The sequence below is a fragment of the Dasypus novemcinctus genome, chromosome 25 (assembly GCF_030445035.2).
Source record: "Dasypus novemcinctus isolate mDasNov1 chromosome 25, mDasNov1.1.hap2, whole genome shotgun sequence".
NCBI lineage: Eukaryota > Metazoa > Chordata > Mammalia > Cingulata > Dasypodidae > Dasypus > Dasypus novemcinctus.
Window position 1 is genome coordinate 47,780,407 of NC_080697.1, and position 21,296 is coordinate 47,801,702.

At 38.0% G+C, this 21,296-nt stretch overlaps 2 protein-coding genes across 3 annotated transcripts in view; one reads left to right on the top strand and one right to left on the bottom strand.

Annotated features, from left to right (window-relative positions):
- Window positions 1-6,109, top strand: part of LOC131276009 (ferritin light chain-like) — a 178,559-nt gene extending 172,450 nt beyond the window's left edge. Inside the window, exon 7 of the mRNA XM_071211850.1 lies at window positions 4,914-6,109. The gene's annotated coding sequence lies outside the window, so the exon portion shown is untranslated. The remainder of the gene's footprint in view (window positions 1-4,913) is intronic.
- The window catches only part of ERICH1 (glutamate rich 1), a 114,912-nt gene that overhangs the window by 11,285 nt on the left and 82,331 nt on the right, over window positions 1-21,296 (bottom strand). The gene's annotated exons all lie outside the window — the stretch shown is intronic.

The following is a 21,296-nucleotide window of genomic DNA, read 5'->3' on the forward strand; positions in this document are numbered from 1 at the left end:
ACAATCAGCAGAGAGGCAACAAGCCCTGACACTATGAAGAAAAAAAATGGCTAAGCAGCTGACAAGGCTGGTTAAGAGAGAAGGTATAGATAACCAATATCAGGAATGAAAAGGGATATATCAATACATATCTTGTATCTGCTAAAAGGATATTGTGACCAACTCAATGCAAGTAAATGTGGTAATTTATATGAAATGAGGAATTCTGAGGGAAGCACAACACATCCAAACAAAAAATTATAGAAACAGAAAATCTTAATAGATTGCTATTTAAAAAACTGAATCTGTAATTAAAAATCTTCCCACACACAAAAATAAATAAATAAATTGTCCTTTTTGTTGGAAAAAAACAAAACAAAACAAAAAAACAAAAGAACTTTAGGTCTAGGTGGAATCACCAGGGTCTTCTACTAAACATTTGATGAGAAAGAAAAACAAAAAATACCCATGTAACACAAACATTTCTGGAGAATGGAAAAGAGAGTGACCAGTTCCATTTTGTTTTATGAGGTAAACAAAGCCTTCATATCCAAACCTGACAAGGACATACAAAAAAGGATAATTACAGGTCCATCTCGCAAATATTAATAACAAATTCTAAGCTAAGCATTGAAATTATTTGATCAATTTCAACACCAAAGTATGATAAAATCTCTAATCAAACCAGAAACAGAAAAATTCTAAATCTGGTACAGGGCCTCTACTAGAAACCAGCAGTGTACGTTTCACACAATAGTGAGAAAAGAGTGCAAACAGTATGCTGCATATACCTAAAATTCTAGAAAACACAAGGTGATCTGAAGTGAAGGAAAGCAGCTCTGTGGATGGGGCAGTGGTGGACAGGGATAGAAGGGACTGCCAAGGAGCACAATGAGACTTTTGGTGTCACAGATATATTGGTTATTTGATTGTGAGGGGGGCTTCCTGGGTCTCAAAACTTACTCAAATGGTACACTTTAAACATAGGTTATTTTATGTAGATTATACTTCATAAAGTTATCAAAAACACCAGACTCCCTGGGTCCCTGTCTACCCGTTATGACTTTTGCACCCTATTTTCCTACTTGTAAAATGGAAATGTTAATAATATCTCCTTCACAGGCCCGTTATGAAGATTCTAGGAGTTGTACGCACAAAGCACTCAGAACATTGCCTGGCACATACGTATTTCAGCTTGCACAAATATGAATTCCCAATCCTAGATCGTAATAGCACCTGCTGAAGAAGTTTCTAATGAGTCTACAGAATGAAGTATAAAAATCCTCCATATCGGTTCATATAGTAAAATAATACATTCCACCTTTACCTTATTTAAAATGTATACCTACGATTGTAGTGAATCATACCGGTTTGAGTTACACATATTTGGCAATAAAGAAAAATATTTTTATGAATAATTTTCATCTATGTGAAGAAAAAAATGTTTTTGTATAGACTGGAGTCAAGGAAAACCTTGGAATAAATGCAAATAAAATTAGGAGAAACACATTTTAAATACAATTCCAAAGCTGTGTTTCACAATTTAATTTAGGCAAGTGGAGTCAACTTTTGAGGGGGAATTCTACCATAAGCCACAAAACTCATTAATTTTGCAGTTACTGAACTTCTGTTTATTCAGATATACCAGTTTCTTTTTAATGATGTTTTTCATTACACTGCTCGGTTTCTTGCCAAACTAAAAAATATTTACTAATCAAAATTCACAATTAAATCTCGGTGGCAAGATATCAGTAACATAAGTAACAGGTACATACCTAAAAGTTTAATATATTCACCATGAGAATATTCTCAGACTTAGCAAAAAAATAAAATAAAAATAAAATGAAATAAATTTTAAAGATGTCAAAATAAGAAATTGAAGGATTGTGGGACAGTTAAATTTTTAAGAAATTTGTCTGTGACTGGCATTTTTCCCAAACTTCATGTCTTGAAGACACAATGACACAAGGACACAGACATGATAATCTACATTGCATATAGAACCCTAATAATCACTTGTTTTGGATTTATGTCTAATGCAGATATCTATGAATAAAGTATTTCTATGTGGGAAAAGAAACTGATTAACCAAGAAAAGCAGTGATTTGGGTCTTTCTTCTTATTTCCCAGTCAGATTATACTTTTAATTTTTCATAATCTTATATATATTCTGAATGATTCATTACAACCTTTGACTGGGCCATTTCACTTAGTTGGCATGAAGAGGAAGCTAAGTTCATAGGTTTTATTCTTGTGTGGGAAATTAGTTTTCTATAGGAAAAAAAAAATGAAATAAAAAATTAGTCCATGACAGGCTCTACCTGGTCCAAAGGCCTTCTCAAAATGCATGCTGCTGGCAACTGGGGAGGCAGACAGGACAAAGCAAATGGTGGAGCAGAGACCCAGCTCCTGGGAAGACAACATGGAAGCAAAGTTTCTGTAAGGACCTACATTTTCTTAGTAGTAATAGTTGCCACTTATGTGATGGGTTAGAGTTACTGCCACTGCCATTGCTTAGAACACCCTTCACTGAAGCCTGGATTGATTTAAGAGTATTAAGGGAAGTGGAGGTGGGTCAAGCAATTGGGTGCCTGCCTACCCACATGGGAGATCCTGGGTTCAGTTCCCAGGGCCTCCTAAAGAAGACATGCAAGACAGCGAGCTGACGCAATGGGCGGGTGCAGCGAACTGATGCAACAAGATGACGCAATGAGATGATGCAATGGAGAGACATAACAAGCTGGGAGCGGAGGTAGCTCAAGCAACTGGGCACCTCCCACATGGCAGGGTCCGGGTTTGGTTCCTGGTATCTCCTAAAAAGAAGACGAGCACACAATGAATAGACACAGAGAGCAGACAGCGAGCGCAAACAATGAGGGAGGGGGAAGAAATAAATAAACAAAATAAATTAAAAAAAAAAAAAGAGTATTAACCAATCTCTCCAAGCTTTTCTCCCTCCAAGTCATTTACAACTTGGCAGCCAGCATAAACCTTCTAAACGATAGATCTCTCAAGTTTACTGCCCAGCTTAAAAATGCACCCTTAGCTATTTGCAGTCCTTAAAAAAAGCCTGAACTTGGCACAGCAGATCTGGTTCCTGCTCTTTATCTGTGCCAACCACACCAATCACCTGCAGCTGCCTTTGGATCTATGCTCAGGCCGCCCCACGCACTGCCGGGAACGCGCTCCTCTCATTTTGGCCCTGTGCCTGGCTAACGCTGGTGTAGCAGGCCTGTCCACAGAGCGGCCTCAAACAAGGTGCGGCACTCCCGCGGTGGGCTCTATCCGCATTTGGTATCTGTCTCCCCCCTCGCTGCTCTTGCCGCACTGCATATCACAGGCACCCGCTTTCCTTTCTCGTTTCCCCTCTTATCTGTAAGCCTAGATCAGGGCTGTCAAGAGAACTTCCTAATATGTAGTTGCTGGCCACATGTGCCACTAAAGATCTGAAATACAGCTAGTGTGACTCAAATACTGAGTTTTCCGTTTTATATCATTTTAATTACATACAATTAAATGTCTACAGCCCCATGCAGCTGGCGACAAGTATACTGGACAGAGTCCTGAGGGCAGGGGCTAGGAGACATGTCCATCACAGCATCTCCAAGGTTAACACAGCGCTGGAGTTGAAAGTAAAGATTTCATAAGTATTTGTTGTGTACATCATAAAGTTTTTCACGCATTCAGATGTCTTATCTGTCCCTGAAATCATGTAAGAAACCAATCAGGGAAGCGGACTTGGCCCAATGGATAGGGTGTCCGCCTACCATATGGGAGGTCCACAGTTCAAACCCCGGGCCTCCTTGGCCCATGTGGAGCTGGCCCATGCGCAGTGCTGATGCGTGCCAAGGAGTACCCTGCCACGCAGGGGTGTCCCCCGCGTAGGGGAGCCCCATGTGCAAGGAGTGCGCCCCATAAAGAGAGCCGCCCAGCACGAAATAAAGTGCAGCCTGCCCAAGAATGGCACCACACACGGAGAGCTGACACAACAAGATGACGCAACAAAAAGAAAAAGATTCCCGATGCCGCTGATAAGGATAGCAACAGTTACAGAACAACACACAGCAAATGGACAGAGAGCAGACAACAGAGTGGGGGGGGGGGAAGTGGAGAGAAATTAAAAATCAATCAATCAATCTTTAAAAAAAAAGAAAAAAAGAAACCAATCAAAGCATGCTTTGTCCAAAAGCCTGGACTTCCAGTCCTGTCTGGCCAGCTGACAGTTTGTCCTGCACAGGAGGACTGGGATGGAGGGTAAAATCGGGCCTATGCAAATGAACAGAGGTACAGAGAAGACACCCCTCCGAGAGTGACCTTGTGATGGCACGTCAGCAGTATTATTTGAATATTATAATTAACTTTATTTATTTTCACAATAGCCCTTGAAAGCAGAACATAAAAGATTGTATTTTCTTCTTTTAAAAAATGAGTTTAAAATTTCTGCTCGTTGTGTATCAGAAGTGCAAAATGCAGCACTTGGTGGCCATGGTGAAGAGAAAGCTAGGTGCTGTCTCGACAACGGGATTAACTGTGGTTACTGAGGTTTTGGTTTCAGAACTGCAGACCTTGTTTGTTGTTTTTTGTTGCTGTTCTTTTACACCTCATTACAGTATAAGATAGTGCTTAAATGCTGAAAAATATTAAATTAGTCTAGTATCCTATAAAAATGCAGTCATTTTATATAAATTCACAAATCAAAATGAAGCATATATTAAAAGGATAAACAATAGATATTACTAAACACCATGTAAAAGGCCTCAAAGGGGAAATGGCCAGTGAATTCTGATGTATCTTTACGACGCAGCTCCAAAGTCAGTCCTTGCGGTGAGCGAGTCTTCCTTGACCAAACTGCACACCAGGTCCCTCTTCTTCCCTGCTCCCATCGAGCTCTTTATGCCCAGCACTTCTCACTTGGTTTTACTTTTCTTCCCCAGCAGACTACATCCAACCCTCAGCTTTGCATCTCAGGCACACAGTCCACCACCGGCAACAACAGAATCACTCCCCAACCATCTGAATGACTTCTCTGTGCAAACTGCCGCGCACACAGTGGTAAGAAGCTGGGCGCGGTTTCCCTGCCCTGAAGGGCTCACTAGCTAAGCTATACAAGTGCTGAAATGGAAGCATTATATGACATGGTTCCTTCACTTCGAAGACACACCATAGAAATCAAGACAAAGATTAATCACTGAGACATGACAATGACAATGATGGCAAATGGGCAATTCAAACAATATATAGAAAGAATACAGGAAGGCAAATATCAGGAAGAACAGAGGAAGGCAAACTGCAGTTGCAGCAGTTCCCGATTTCAGGGAAGATGCAAGATATGAAGGAAGCCTCAAAGGAATGACTACATTTAGGTAACTGGCTCTCCTACCTGACACGACAGTATTGTTAGCTCTCCATGGACACACTTCTAAATTTCTGATTAAGCTTTCATTTTAGAATGCTTTGTTGTACCTGTTGGGTTTTTGTTTTGTTTATATTTTACAGTTAGAACCTATAAAATTCATTGTAAGCCTGACTAGAACATAGAGATTTGTTACTTATGACATTATAAATGAAAAAAACCTATTAGAAAATATCTATAATCTTGAAGGGATATTTTAGGCTTCTCAGATTTTTACATGACAGTTTTCAAAGTTGATGATTTTTCTCCATTTAAATATAGAAACAATAATTTTAGATATTTTCTTTAAAAAAGTTCTAATTGGTTATGTATGGCAGGGGAAGGATACAGGGATTGAGAGGTGACTGCAAAGGGGGTAGGGGGTGTTTCTTTTTGGAGTAATGAAAATGCTCTAATATTGACTATGGTGGGGAATGAATGCACAACTCTGTGATTATACCAAAAGCCATTAAATGTACATTTTGGATGGATTGTATGGTATGGGTATGTGAATATATCTCAATAAAATGGCTTAAAAAAAAAAGGATCAGCTGGTATAATCGAAAACATCAGACTGCTTGCAGAATACAGATTTTAAGATGCAGGGAAAACAGAAAACACCTGAGGGAAAAACATCCTCTGCTGGGATATGACAAACATTTTCCATTATTAAAATGAAAATTATCTGACATTAAGACATAAGAAATTCCCTTTAATAAAGTCATTCAAAAGTGAGAACATGAAGTAAACTCCTTGACTACTTCATTATTATATTTTAGACTCAAAAAAATAATAAACGGTGTGGTTTTGGTTTGAAAAAACAAAGTTCTACTTCAGACTGCTCAGTTTCCAAATTATAGTACTTATACTCTCACACTCAGGCCACAAGTCAGAGGAGTCATTAGGTAAAGAGAAATATTGAGGAAGTGGATGAGTGTCCATCTACCACATAGGAGGCCCAGGGTTCAAACCCAGGGGCTCCTGACCCATGTGGTGAGCTGGGCCACACCCAGTGCTGATGTGCACAAGGAGTGCAGTGCCACACAGTGGTGTCCCTCGCGTAGGGGAGCCCCACTTACAAGGAGTGTGCCCTGCAAGGAAGCCACCCTGCGTGAAAAAAGTGCAGCCTGTCCAGGAGTGGCGCTGTGCATATGGAGAGCTGACGCAGCAAGATGACACAGCAAAGAGAGACACAGATTGCCGGTGCTGCTGACAAGAATGCAGGCAGACACAGAAGAACACACAGTGAATGAACACAGACAACAGACAATGGGGGAGGGGCAAGAAAGGGGAGAGAAATAAAAAATAAATAAATAAAAGAATATTGCAGAAAATGCTCAACTTCCAGTATGAAAAATGCAAACTGATAAACACATGGTACAAAAGGGTTATTCACTTGTAATTCAGAGTCTAAAGTCAACCCTTTTTATTTCTAGGCTAACAAATGGCATTCCTCTTTCTATAATGGCAAAATGATAAAAACATGCATTTTGTATTGCACATGACCAAGTAAATGAGCCTGAACAGCAATACAAATTGATCAAATAGACAATGTTTGTTTATAGAGCAGAACAAAAGATGTAATAAAGTAGAATAGAAAACCTCATTTTATAAATTATATTGCTAGTTGCAATTGCTATTTTTAAAGAAAAATTTGTCTCAAATGACATTATATTATTGACTACCTGATGGGTAAATATTGACCTAAGAGTCTATTAAGAAGGTCCAGGAGATTATGAGGTACCTTCTACCATTTCCCCCATTCCTCTATCACTGAAGAAATGAGAAGATGATTCTTTAAAGAGCCATAATGTTCGTTCATTCATCAGTTGAGTGCCCGGATGAACCAGGCACTGTGCCATGTACTTCACAGGCAGAGATCCATAAGTCATGTTTCCCTCCCTTTTGGGAGTTCACACAATGGCAAAAAAGACAGATTTTATACTGATAAATGATAAGACAAAGGGTCAGGCTCTTCTGGAGGCAGGACTCCAGTGCTGGGAGATTACTGCAGTGGGAGGGACTAACCCCCTGGGAAGGACTATCGATTTTCTAAATTAAGATAACATATTGGAAAACTCTTCAAAGGCAGTAAGTGTGTGAAGATATTTTAAGTAGGACAAAGGTGATAAAGAAAGAAATTTAGAAACATAGGGTCACCAGAGTTAGTCACAAGAAAAATTTAGGAGAGGTTAAAAAACATCACTATTGGATTCAATAAATCTTGATTGATTTCCAAACTTGGGCTTAATACTCATATTCAGTTGTTAGTTCATTTACACATTTAAAAATTTAATTTCCATGCAAATATTAGTGTAAGATACAAAATTATCCTTCCTCAGTATAGTATTCATATTATTTTAAAAAACCACATGAATCGTCTCATTAATTTATCCAAAGAAAACTTTAAAAATTAAAAAAAAAGTATGAAAAGAGAAATAAGCTTATATACGAAGGCTATCAGATAAAATTATTTACGGAACCAGAAAAAAAATACTGTTTTTCATTACTGCTAAAATGGAATGATTACCACAAATGACAGAGGTTTGACCTCATATTTATACTGTCATTCTAAGTATTGAGGAAGAAGGACAGAAGTATTCTGGCATCACCAGCTTCCTACATTTTTGTCCTTCCAACAGAAAAGGACATGGTTCTACTGACTGAAAGATCTTCCCACAGTTAAATCACCATAATCTGGTGTGTCAGGCATAAGTCGACACTGGCAATACAACAAGGAGCAGGGCAAGGCCCCGTCTCATAAGGAGCTGGGTTGGCAGTAAAGAAACAAACACATGCAAGATGGCAGTGCAGTGTTGACGGGGCAGCAGGACTGTGATCTGGGTGGGCTGCAGAAGACAGGGTGGTTCAATGAAGATCTTTCAAAGGTAGTACAAGACAAGATCTGAAGGTCAGATGATCACAGGTGGGAGGGTGGGAAGCACATTCCAGGTGACAGGCCAGCAAGTAGAGAGGAAGAAGTATCTGAACAGGGGAAAAGGTACGTTGAGATCAAGTAAGTCAGCAGCGTCAACACAGTTTATTTAAAAGCATTCGAGACATCTATGCATCACCAGGTCCTACAGTAATAAGATATTTTTGTTGGTGCACATTCTATCATGATTTGCCTCTAGTGTCAAAAATAAAAGATTTTCAATTCCGCATGCACTAATTCTTACTAAAATTGTCAATATGAACACTGGAACATTTTTTTTAAATGCATTTTTTCCTCTATGAAAATAGCTAAGTAACAACTAATTACACAGATGATTAAATTACCAGAAGGTGTAGCTATCACGTTCAATTAAAAGCTCTATTACCTTCTAACAGGGAGATCAGAACTTGACAGCATCGTCATTTCTTTGACTGCGGGTGAAAATTAAGCACTAGCCTAAGTGAAGAGGGGTCAGCAATGCCTGCTGGTACCCACAGCAGCGGCCGCGGCAGGGCCAGACGAGGGCGGAGCCTGCTGGGGATCAGGGAGGGAGGCCGCATGTGGCCCTCATCCTCATCGGCTAGGAGCCCAGGAATGCAGCCCTGATCCTGCTGAAGGGTCACCGTGGACTCCTGCCCTTTCCTACCCTGCACTTCTGTCTCAGAGCCATAGGAACAAGATTAGGATTCCAGGGAACCAGTTTTACAGGCCTGCAGGCCTCCAAATCTAGGGTGATTGGCCACACAGAGAACTTTAGACTAACATATTATCCTAGTCTTTCCTTTGACTAATTCATAAAAGGTTCAGAAAAGCACACTGACAAAGTCAAAGCCTACCTAGAGAGTTTAAGAAGCTGGCACCACGGAGTCTTAATTATCTGTCTAACAGGAATGAGGGTAATGCTGGATACCCTGACGGCCTGAACAGATGTCCAACTCCCAGACAGGTGATTTCCTCCCTTTACGGCTGTAATCAGCCGCGCAGCTGCCCCTGGCTTGTTCCCCCAGGGAGCCCTTGTGCCCTCCTGGCTACCTGGGGACAGATCTCTGGTTTTCTGTCAACAGCCTGGCTCCTCTCCATTGCGACAGTTGATCTTTTGCCTAAGGGAGCAATGCGGTAGAGTAAAATAAAGGGGAAAAATTCTGAACTTGGCATTACAGGATGTTGGGTTGAATCACTGCTCGTAAGTTATTTGATGACCTTGGACAAGTCACGTGAGCCTCAGGCTCTTTGAAAATGAGAACAGTGCCTTCCCTACTCACTTCACAGACTTGCTGAAGGGCTCAAATGGGAAGAAATTTATGAAGTATCTAAAATGCAGATAAATGAGTTATTTTTGGGGGTGGCTTTACTCATATCACTCACTAATCCTGTCCTCTTGATATTCTTATAATGGGTTCATGACTTATTTCTGGAACCATTGTTCGGTTACCACCACACAGACCTCATCCTGAATTGATAGTATACAGGTTAAAGGCCTTTAATTACTTAAATTGCCTTGCAGGAGAAAAATGGGGGTAATAAATAGAGAACTCATGATTTGCCCAAAGAGAACAATGATAAATGGGTGAATGGGGTCTGTGTTATCTAATAGTCATCACAATAACTTGCAATAATTTTTACTCTGAACTTACTTTCTGCATCAACCCTCCCTGATAATATAACAAAGTGCCTGGACCTGTAAAAATGCCTTGGGTTGGGTGAGCTGTATCTGATCACTGCCATTCCTGCTACAGAATCGCGACTAGAGCTGCACATTACCACTATCAGCTTCCCTGCCCTGTCCACCGGGTTTAGCATGCATGGATGCTGGGCCTTACTTCCGCCTGATGGGGTCACTACTAAGTGGAGCTCCTATGTGGTATTATTTTAACATCATTTCATTATTTATTTACATTAAAATAGATGTTTATTGCAGTATATAAAGAAAATGAAATTCAGATCCAATATCGAGTACTGTACACAAATATATCTAATATAAATTAAATGTTAGTTGATTAGGCAATTGGTGGTGTAAATGTTTTATATAATGCAGAAATCCTTGGTGGATTATTATATAAGTGTTTAAAAGTGTTTAGTGGTATTTGGGGAAATTGCTCAGGACTTTTGGATGAGATGGAAATGTACTAGTATTTCTCCAACTAAAATAATGGAATATGTTGTCATGCTATCTTAAAATCTGCTCTCCAACACCTTTTCAAACATGGATTAGACCTGGGTAACCAGCCATGCCTATCCTCACAAGGGACCCCATGACCCATTTTTAAATTCTGAACTCTCTCCCTAGCACCTTTCTGCTGTTAGCACTCACCCACCCTATGAATCCACTACAGGGTTTCCTCATTTCTCCTCCCTGGAAGAAAAGACTCAGGCAGGGGATCCATTTTAATTCCCCTTCATCCTTGTCACTCTCTGTAGCAGACACCGTTGGCTAATTAAGCCCCATCTTCCCTTCCAGCCTTCCACTGTGGAGGCTGAAAAAGCCTGATGGAGCACTTGCTCTTATCCTAGCACCTCAATTGGAGGGCACCCAGAGGACAAAGCCCCGCCCCCCAACACCTCTCCTCCACGTACTTCCTCACTCTTGACTGTGATCCCTTAGAGCGATTGCAAGCATCTTGCAATCATGAAGAGAAAGCTAAGAGATTGCCAGAGATGTCGACCCGCTGAACAAATATTTTAGGCTTCTTGCTAATAAAAACTATATACCCTTTGGTTTGTCATGTTTCTGATACTTGTAGCCAAATGTATCCTGATGTTCATTATGGCTCTTTCCATTCAGCATAACCTAAACCCACAGGCTTGACACCGGCCGGCTCCCCTACGGTAGAGTGACTATCTGTGCTTTGTATCCTTGCCACTCTACAATCCAATTAAACGCACATTCATCTTCCACACATCTGCTGCAGCAATCCCTTTAAAGTGCTACAATGACCACAGCATTCTATTTTATTTATTTCTAAGACAACTGCTTTTTTATACGTTACAAACAAGTTTATGGATATGATTCTATTTTTAAATCCCCTTTTACTATCAGCAGGAGTTTGAAAGGGTTTCAGTATTATTTAATATCTGAACCAAGAGGAGAAAAAAAAAATCCTCATACTGGAATGATTTCTCCTGTGACTTCCAACATTTAAGATTTTATAATTAAAATGTCAGTTTTATCTAAAGATACATGAAATCTATGGGAAAGGGGAAAAGAAATCCAAAGTTCAGTCATCCAAAAGTCACCAAGGAAAAATCTGGTGACCAACCACAGAGTGCTTCTTAACCATGTCAGGAAATCCCTAAGAGGACATTCTTAAGGCAAAAGGCATAGCTAATTGCTTTTCTCAGCACCCTAAGTTTACATCACAGCAGCCACTCCTGCTTGCACAGTTAAGGCTACCAAATAGGCAGAGTTGGCCTTTGTATAATCAGACCTTCAACACAATCCAAATAAATTAGCTAGGGAGCTGGAAAGGTCAAATATTAATGGTGTGTTTTGCCTTTGTTCTCCCTTGGGTACGCTGTATATTTTATTAGAAATGGAAAAGGCAGACTTGATCAGAAATCCTAGGTAAAGCCTGTTCAGGGTTTTTGTCCCTCTTCCAAAACATTTTTCTTTTCTGGTAGCCTGATCTGTTATCAATTTCTCTCCCCTTATCCCTTGTAAAGTATTTGGCTAAAGAAGCTGCAGACAGTGAGAGGCAGACAGGCTGCAGAGTGGGCCACAGAGTCATTCTTCAAGACTGATCAGTCCATCCACCCATTCTTTCTCCCATTTTAAACTTCTAAGTTAACAGCAACATTCCAGTTGGGATTTGGGGGAGGGAGGAAGGGAAGAAAGGGAGGAAGGATGGAAAGGAGGGAGGGAGGGGGAAAAGAAAAGAAAAACAAAAAATATTAAAAGTCAGTCATCTAGAGATAAAACCCAAATCCTTCTCACCGTGGAAGTCTGCCTCCACTGTCTTGCCCAGGTCTGCTCTCCAGGTTCATGGCTTCTTGGAGAGCTCCTATTTAAACTTTAAGAGTCAATGCAGGCAGCAATCCCCTTCTACCTTTCCCTAAATAGCTATTTCTTCTTTTCTACCATCATGAAGAATGCTTCTTCTCCGTGTGCCCATAATATTCCTTTATATCAGGGGTTCTTAACCTTTTGTGTCCCACAGACCCCTTTGCCAGTCAGGTGAAAACCATGGACCCCTTCTCAGAATGCAGTGGCAGATAGTTTTATGACACTCAACATCAGCATGTCTTTCAAGTAAATTTTAGGATTATTCATAATTATGCTTTGTATTTTTTCATTTTTTGGTATACTTACATTGATTATAACTGTGCAGAGTGACATTTTCGACATCTAAAACTTATGCAGACCCTGTGATTTATCCTTACAAAATGGTGCCCCTATACTTCAAAAGATCAAAGACACTGCTCGGGAGATCTGTTTGTTACCTTTCTGTGTCGGCAGACAGTTGGGCAACTACATCACAACAATAGTTTGTACACAGCAGGACTGTGATCACGAGTGATCCAGCATCAGGTCTAACAACTGCCATAATTTTGAAGTATGGATGAGCGTTAAGTGATTTTTCGGGATATGTAACAACTGTAATATGGTAAGAAATGAATACTACTGTAATTTATTGCATACATTCATAAGTGAAGGAAATGCTAGATTTCACTTAGAAGTTGGAAAAAATAAAGACAATAAGTTGATTTTTTTTCAATTCAAGCTCACAGACCCCTTGAAATCTTTCCACGGACCCCCAAGGGTCCCTGTTCTATATCCAGGCTTCTACATGGTTTTAAAATAGTTTCTTTTCTCCACATATTATAAGCATCTTGAAGCCAAGGACTGTATGTCATTCCTCTTTGCACTTCTATGGTTTATCATAAGTGCCTGGTAGAGGATGAGGGTGATCATATAAGTTATTGTCCAAACTGGACAATGTCAAATGCAGTATCGACACTGGACATTTAGGAAGTGAAAGGCAGTGAAAATGAGAGAGGGTACTATTATACATATGCTGTAGTAAAAGTGGGATATGTTGTCACCCTATCCTAATCAATCAATGGTTTTAATCTAACATGAAATCTAACCACTTGGAGCCTCAGCTTCATCATTCCTGAAATGGAAATGATATAGAAAACTTTCACAGTTTTCTATAAAAATCAGGTTCTGTACAATATGCTACAGGCGACTTGGCCATGAATGTTTACATCCTGGTGCCTGGAATAGTGCGTGGCACCTGGAGTCCTCTGTAATTTTATTGAACTGAGCTGAATTATAGGACAGACTGTGCTGTACTTGAGGAAATGTTTGCGCCACTCTTCCCTGCAATTTTAACCTGTCTTGATTTTGCGATAGGACAGTGATCTATGACAAAAGTAACTAGCTACTAGCCCTTAAAGAACAAAAGGTCCAACTCTCCCATGTTCCACTCCTACCTGTTTATGGCTATACATTCATAATCCCTCCCCACTGTCCCCAAATCTTGCCAAAAGGTCTGGCCGTCTGTAAAAACAAGAAAAGCAATGAATATTAACAATTTTGCAGATGTCATTCTTCCAACTTAGTATGACTCGTTAGTATCACATTAGGCTGAATTGTCCTTTTGGGGGCTAATTTTGGTTGTTAAAAACACTATGAAGGGAAAAGAAGACGTATTACATTGCAGCTGGTGTTAAAGAGTCCGCATTCTTATCTTGCCCCTCACCTCAGTCAAGAAGGTCAAGTAGAAAACAATATTTAAAACTTTATTTAAACAACTTTGAAATCTTCAGTTTGTTTTCTATTTTTAAGAGATCTTGCACCTCAAAAACAGAATTCTTTTAAAATACCAATTTTTTAACATAATGTTTTGTGCGATCTGTTTATCTATATTTTTAAAAAAGACAATAAAAAAGGAAAAAAAACACAAAAAATAAAAATACCTAAAATACTAATTTTCTGGGACCTCTCTTATGATGTTAGTTTATTTAAACATTTTTACATTTTGAAATATCTTTCATATATTGGGTTAAATTAAATATATTATTTTTTGAGAAGTTTTAGATTTACATTAAAGAAAAATTACACTGAAAATATAAGGAATTCCTGTATAACAATCCTCCCCGCTACACACACAAATAATTTTTAATGGGGCTTTTAACTTTTTAAAATGTGGCTACTAGAAGATTTTAAATGAGAAATGTGGCTTTCTTTGTATTTCTACTGCAAAGCACTGGTTTAGAGGTCAAGAGAGTGGGCTCTGGAGATAAACATCTGGATTTGAACTCTGGTTCCACAAACCACTAGTTATGTGGCCTCAGGCAAATCACTTAATCCAGAGGCTTTCGAATTTTCCACAAAGCCTGCCGTAATCACTTCATTTTACAATTCACTTCAGTGAATACACACAAACATATGCACACAACTGAAATACAGTTGATGAATAACTCTGTTATTCACCATATCCGAATGTACCACAAGCGTTGCATTCTGATACTTTCTGTTCTCTTTTCTTCCCTGCCTCCCTTTGTCCTCCTCCTCCTCTCCCCACCCCATTTAAAACAATGCTCGCCATGGCCCACTATATTGAGGCACACCTTCTTGAAGTAACTTTTTCAAGTATCAGCGCTAGTAGCTAGAATTTTCACGCCTATCCAAAAGCCCTTACTTTCCTCATGCCTCCAAGTATAGTCAAAGTTACAGGAAATTTATATTAGGGAACTAGAGGCTTGACTATGTATAATCTGAGAAGCACACTAATCCTGAAAAGTTGTGATTCCCAAAATATATCTTTTAGACACGCCACTTTTAAAAATAATCACAATTTCTCAAAATTATTGCAGCTACTATTTGGCACCTACATTCTGATGAACCAATGTAGTAGAAATAGTAAGATACCAAAAATAGCCAGAGTCTTTAGAATTTTTCAGTTCTCACAAGCACAAGCCATTACAGGTTACTTAAACAAGTATTTCAAAGTAAATATGAGTTTTATTCTATATTGAAAGCTAAGGCTACAAGTTGCATCTAGTAACTATCCTTAAGTTATCATGGTCTTCTGGATGGTAAACAAAAAGTAATAAACATACCTATTTTCAATCTAAATGATACATATGAAAGTAAATCTTTAAAATATAATGCTATAAAATGCTTCAAATTACTTTAGTAGTTTGCTGTTTGCCTATAATGCAGTATAAAATATTACAGTAACAAAACCCATATGGATTTTACACAAATAAAGTAAAACTTGGGCGTCACAGACATGGACAAATACAGGCAATCTGAGAGAAGCACATCCAGGTATGGGCGCTGAGCAAGGTTCTATGAAGACCTGAGAGTTCTAGATTGGCAGAGAAATACTCTTGTGGGTAGGGAAAAGTGGGCTGGATGGACATGGTCAGAAGAGCTGCCAGGTGAAGACTTACTTTGTTTGCTTTGGCCTTTGAAAACAAAACTTGGACCAGGTGCTACAAGTTATAGGGAATTTGGCTTAAATTATTTCTTAGGACAGAATTTTCTAACTCAGTGACTGGAGATTGAAGTTCCTTATCAGAGGAACAGCTTAACTATGCAGCAAAGATGTCAGATTGCTGTTTTGAGTAAACAAGACTTTATTTATGATAGTCACTTATTTTTAATTGCATGCATCTGAATACCTAGAACAGTACTTTCAAAGAGAGCAAGGGAAGAGAGGCTGTAAAAAGAAAAGTGGACATGGTGGCTGATGGGTATGGGGAAAGGCAGGAAGGGGAAGAGAGGCTGTAAAAAGAAAAGTGGACATGGTGGCTGATGGGTATGGGGAAAGGCAGGAAGAGATGAGAGGTGGAGGCGTCTTTGGGACATGGAGCTGCCCTGGATGGTGCTTCAGGGCAATCACTGGACATTGTAAATCCTCACAGGGCCCACTGGATGGAATGGGGGAGAGTATGGGCCATGATGTGGACCATTGACCATGAGGTGCAGAGGTGCCCAAAGATGTACTTACCAAATCCAATGAATGTGTCATGATGATGGGAACGAGTGTTGCTGGGGGGGGGGGGGGAGAGGTGGGGTGGGGGGGGTGGGGTTGAATGGGACCTCATATATATATTTTTAATGTAATATTATTACAAAGTCAATAAAAAAAAAAGTGAATACAAAGCAGATTTTTACATCACTGCTTCTTTTCAGTTACATTATTTAATTCCAAATAATTTTGAAAGAATACATATGTGACTTTAATATTATCAAAAAGGGGCTTGGGTTACCATACTTCAATATTCTTGTGTCAATGTCAAAGATGTACTATGTTAGTAATGGTGGGGGTTGGAGTGGAAAAACATGCCAAATGTACGCCATGGACCAGAGTTAGTGGTAAGAGCCAGATGATATTATCTCATAATCTGAAACGAATGTTCCACAATGGTGTGGTGTGTTGGTCAAAGGTGTTGTATGGGAATTCTACACATGTTCACGATTGTTCTCTAAGTTCACAACTTCTGTAATAAAAATCTATTTTAAAAAGGGGAGACTTGGGTTAAAACACAACAATTTAAACTTTTGGATAGCTATAATAATCAGATACCATTTTGCTATGATAAGCAAAGATGCTTTCTCATCTATGGCTAAATCACATATATGGTAAATACATATATTATTTAATGATCTTCAACAAAATTAATTCCTGCTTCTTCCCTGAAACAGGTTGTGATACTGAAATAGTCTCCAAATTTAGCCTCCAAATAGGTTAGTTTAGAATAGGCTTAAATTAAGTTACATATATTCAGAAAATATTTACACTTCTCATGATTATGTATTTAGTTCACAAGAACTGGCAAATAGGGTACTTAGTGGAAGAATAATTAATTAGTGCCTATATATTTTTATATATTTTTCCAAGCAATTCACATATAGATTCATTAACTTTCTATGATAATTTTCAATAAAATGACCAACAAATTGCCAAAATTTTATAAGCAATAAAATAAATGGTTTAAAATAGGGCAACAAAATGCTAAACCCTCTTAAATAAAATACTAAAATCATGAAGAAAATCATTAAAATCAGAAGGGATTTTTTTTTAGGAATGGGAATGTTAAGAAAGTAATTAAAACAATATAAATCAGAAGATATCAAATTGTTCAATAAATATAAAGCTATAAATAGTTTAAACAGAAGAAACATATCTTCAATAAAAATTTGAAAAATGAGGAAAGCTACAGGCAAAGGCAGGCAGGTGGTATTGTGCTTAGCCAGATAAAATTCTTCATTTCATTAGTACCTTTCACCGAGTCCTTTCCTGAGTAGACAGTAACACAGGATACAACAGGGCCCCTGCCTCTCTTCTTGTAAAAATACTAATCAAGGAGCACGAAAAGATGTTCGACTAAAAGAGTATGCTGCCTATCAACACTTTAACTCCTATATGTACTGTGATGACATTTCTGTTACTATGTTAGGATACTAATCAAACTCTTGCAGACAGACTGGAGAACCAGAACACTGATGGCTTTTTAACTGTACTTCCCCAGTGTTGCTCAGGGATTCTCTGTTCTCAACACTCTAGAAGAATTACATGATTGAAAAGTTTTTCAATGTTGAATAGTTTTTCATTCTTTTACCAGGATCTGACTGGGTTTTATAATACTTTTGGACTGCTTGATAAATAATTATCCCAAGATAATTAAAGTATGTTTAAATATGTTCCCATTATTAGATGCTAGACACTCAAATTGCATTTTTGGTGTCTTCTTCATGGGAATTGATAGAACTAAGTAATTAATTTGAAGAAATACCCATTAACCAAGGCCCTTTTAAAACTACGTATTTATTCCTTGACTCTCAAGTCATATCTTCTGTTTTTCTTATATATGCCTGATAGTTAGTGCAAGGAAATTTAACTATCCTAAATTTCTGTTGGCTGATGACATTCTTATATCTACCATGGCAACCAAGTGCTTAGATATTATTTCTCTAAAGGATAAAAATTTTGCATTTGTTTCCTAAGTATAATATCTAGATGCTATTTAACTTGAAGAACTTCTAGTTATTTTAGATATAGACATGGTTTGAAACTTCTTTTAAAAAATAGTAATATGCTAATAAGATATAATATATAAGCAATTCGTTCAATACAAAAGATTCCCTTATTTTCTTTTTTTATGTTAAGTATTAACATTTCTAGCAAAACCTGGGGAGTATGTCTCTTAGGCAATGGTTACACATTTATGAACATAATTATTTTTAAAAAGAATATAGTTGGGTTACATGCAGAGCTCTTAGTAAAGTTAAATGATTTATAAAATTAGGGAGAAATGATCAACTTAATCCTTTCCAAATTTTTCACCCTGAACATGCCAGACCTTTTCATAATTATTTCTTCTCTGCCTAAAACTAAATCATTCCTCTTATTTACAAGCCAACTTTTCCTTTCAAGTACCAGCTCAAATTTCAGGTCCTTTTAAGACTTTCCAAAATACTCCAAAGTTAGTTACTCCATACAATGCATTCCCCAGCACTTGGTCCATATAATTTATAACCCTTAGTACTTAATTATAAAAACTCATTATGTTTATTCCACTTAGTAACCTCTAAGTTCTACATCAGCAAGGATCACATTATAGTCATTTTTGTATCTCCAGTGTCTAACATACTAAGTTCTAAATAAATACCTCATATTTAGAGATATAGCCATGCTGTAGAAGTAGTGCAATTAGAGGACAGAATTCCTTGTGCTTTGAAAGTCAAAAGTAAAAGTTGTTTGTTTTTCTTCCCTACAAATATGAACCAACTGCCTTCTGGAGCCCAAAGTAGTAGCTACATGTAGTACATTTAAATCTGATAATCATCAGTTGCTTCTTGGTATTCATATCAGCGAAAAGGCAGTCTAATTTTCAGGGTTTCTCCTTCCAAATCAGATTAATTATTATAAACTGAGGTAGGAAATATGGGTCTCCTTGACTTTTTACTAAAAGAGAATCTCTTGGATTATTAATGAGTTACTCTTAAGTCACTCAGGCAATAGATAGCACACTGGTATCTACCACCCAACAGTCCCAAGATGATTCCTTGAGAACCTGAAGCCATGGGTAGCCCTTAAAGAAATCAAGTTAGAAGATGAGAGCCATCTCGTGGAATTGGAGTGTAAAGTCACCTTTTACTAGGACAGTCATCCAATTGGAAGGAGAAGACCAACTTGATTCATTCATGACCAACTGCTAGTTCACAATGACTAGTTTTAGGCAAAGTAGTGTTTCTTACTGTGCTCTGATTACCTTGAGATGAAGAATCTGATTGACACTAAAAATGCAATCGAATTTATATGCAAAATTCATGGGATTACTATCCTATTTCCTTATTTTAGGGTACAGTAGTCTTATAAAAATCCCTAATTCAATATTTCCATTTTTATACTGTTTCTATAAATTGATAATCATAACCACACAAATTTTTTCATGTAAGAAAATATTTTTCATCTCCTATTTCATGGATAATTTGTAAGAATAAGGTGTAGATAACCCCTGAGAAGAATCTGTACAACTTCCATGTGAAACCATGTCCAACCAGTAACCAAATTTGTATCCACGACAAATATGGCAGAGTGTATAGCAATGGAGGAACAAAGGTCCAAAGTTCTTCTGTTTTACTAAACATGAATCTTGGAGTAAGCCGATAACTAGTAGGTCAATGAAAATGACCTAAGCCCTGAGAAATCTACAACAAAGCTTCTAGAACTTAAAAATGAGTTCAGTAAAGTAACACATTACAAGATCAATGAGTAAAAATCAGCAGCATTTCTGTTCACCAATAATGAGCAATCTGAGGTGGAAATCAAGAAACAAATACCATTTACAACTGTAAATTTAAAAAGTCATATATGTAGGAATAAAATTTACTAAAGATGTAAAAGACATACACAGAAAACTACATAACACTGTTAAAAGAAATCAAAGAAGACCTAAATAAATGTAAGAATATTCCCTGTTCATGGATGGGAAGACTAAATACCACTAACATGTCTATCCTACCCAAACTGATCTATAGATTTAATGAAGTCCCAATAAAAATCAATGCAGCATTTTTTAATGAACTAGAAAAACTAACTATGAAATTTATTTGGAAAGGAAAGAGGCCCCAAATAGCCAATGACAAATTGAAAAAGAAAAACGAAATTGGAGGAATCACACTATCTGACATTAAAAGATACTAAAAGCTACAGTGCTTAAAACAGCAATGGTATTGGCACAAGGCTAGACATACTGACCAATGGAACCAAACTGCGAGTGACATAGATACTCGCATATACAGTCATCTGTTATCTGACAAGGCCACCAAGTCCACTCAACTGGGAAAGAATGGCCTCTTCAACAAATGGTGCTTGGAGAACTGGATATCCACATGCAAAAGAATGAAAGAGGATTACCATCTCTTTCATAATCAATTCAAGATGGATCAAAGACCTAAATATAAGAGCCAAGACCATAAAGACATTGGAAAACAATGTAGGGAAGCATCTACAGGACCTTGTAATAGGAAATGATTTCATCAAGTTCACACCCAAAGTACGAGCAGCAAAAGAACAAATAGATAAATGGAAACTCCTCAAAATTAAAGCGTTTGGCACCTCAGAGGAGTTTATCAAGAAAGTGAAAAGACAGCCTACCCAATGGAAGAAAATATTTGGTAACCATATATCTGATAGGAGCATAATATCCAACATATATAAAGAAATCCTATATCTTGAAAATAAAAATACAACCCATTAAAAAAATGGGCAAGATATTTGAACAGACGCTTCTCCAAAGAAGAAATACAAATGGCTAAAAAGCACATGAAAAGATGCTCAAAATCACTAGCTATGAAGTAAATGCAAATCAAAACTACAATAAGATACCATCTTACACCAATTAGACTGGTGGCTATTAAAAAAACAGAAGACTACAAGTGTTGGAGAGGATGTGGAAGAATGGGAACCCTCAGCCACTGTTGGTGGGAATGCAGAAGGATCCAGCCATTCTGAGGACAGTTTGGCAGTT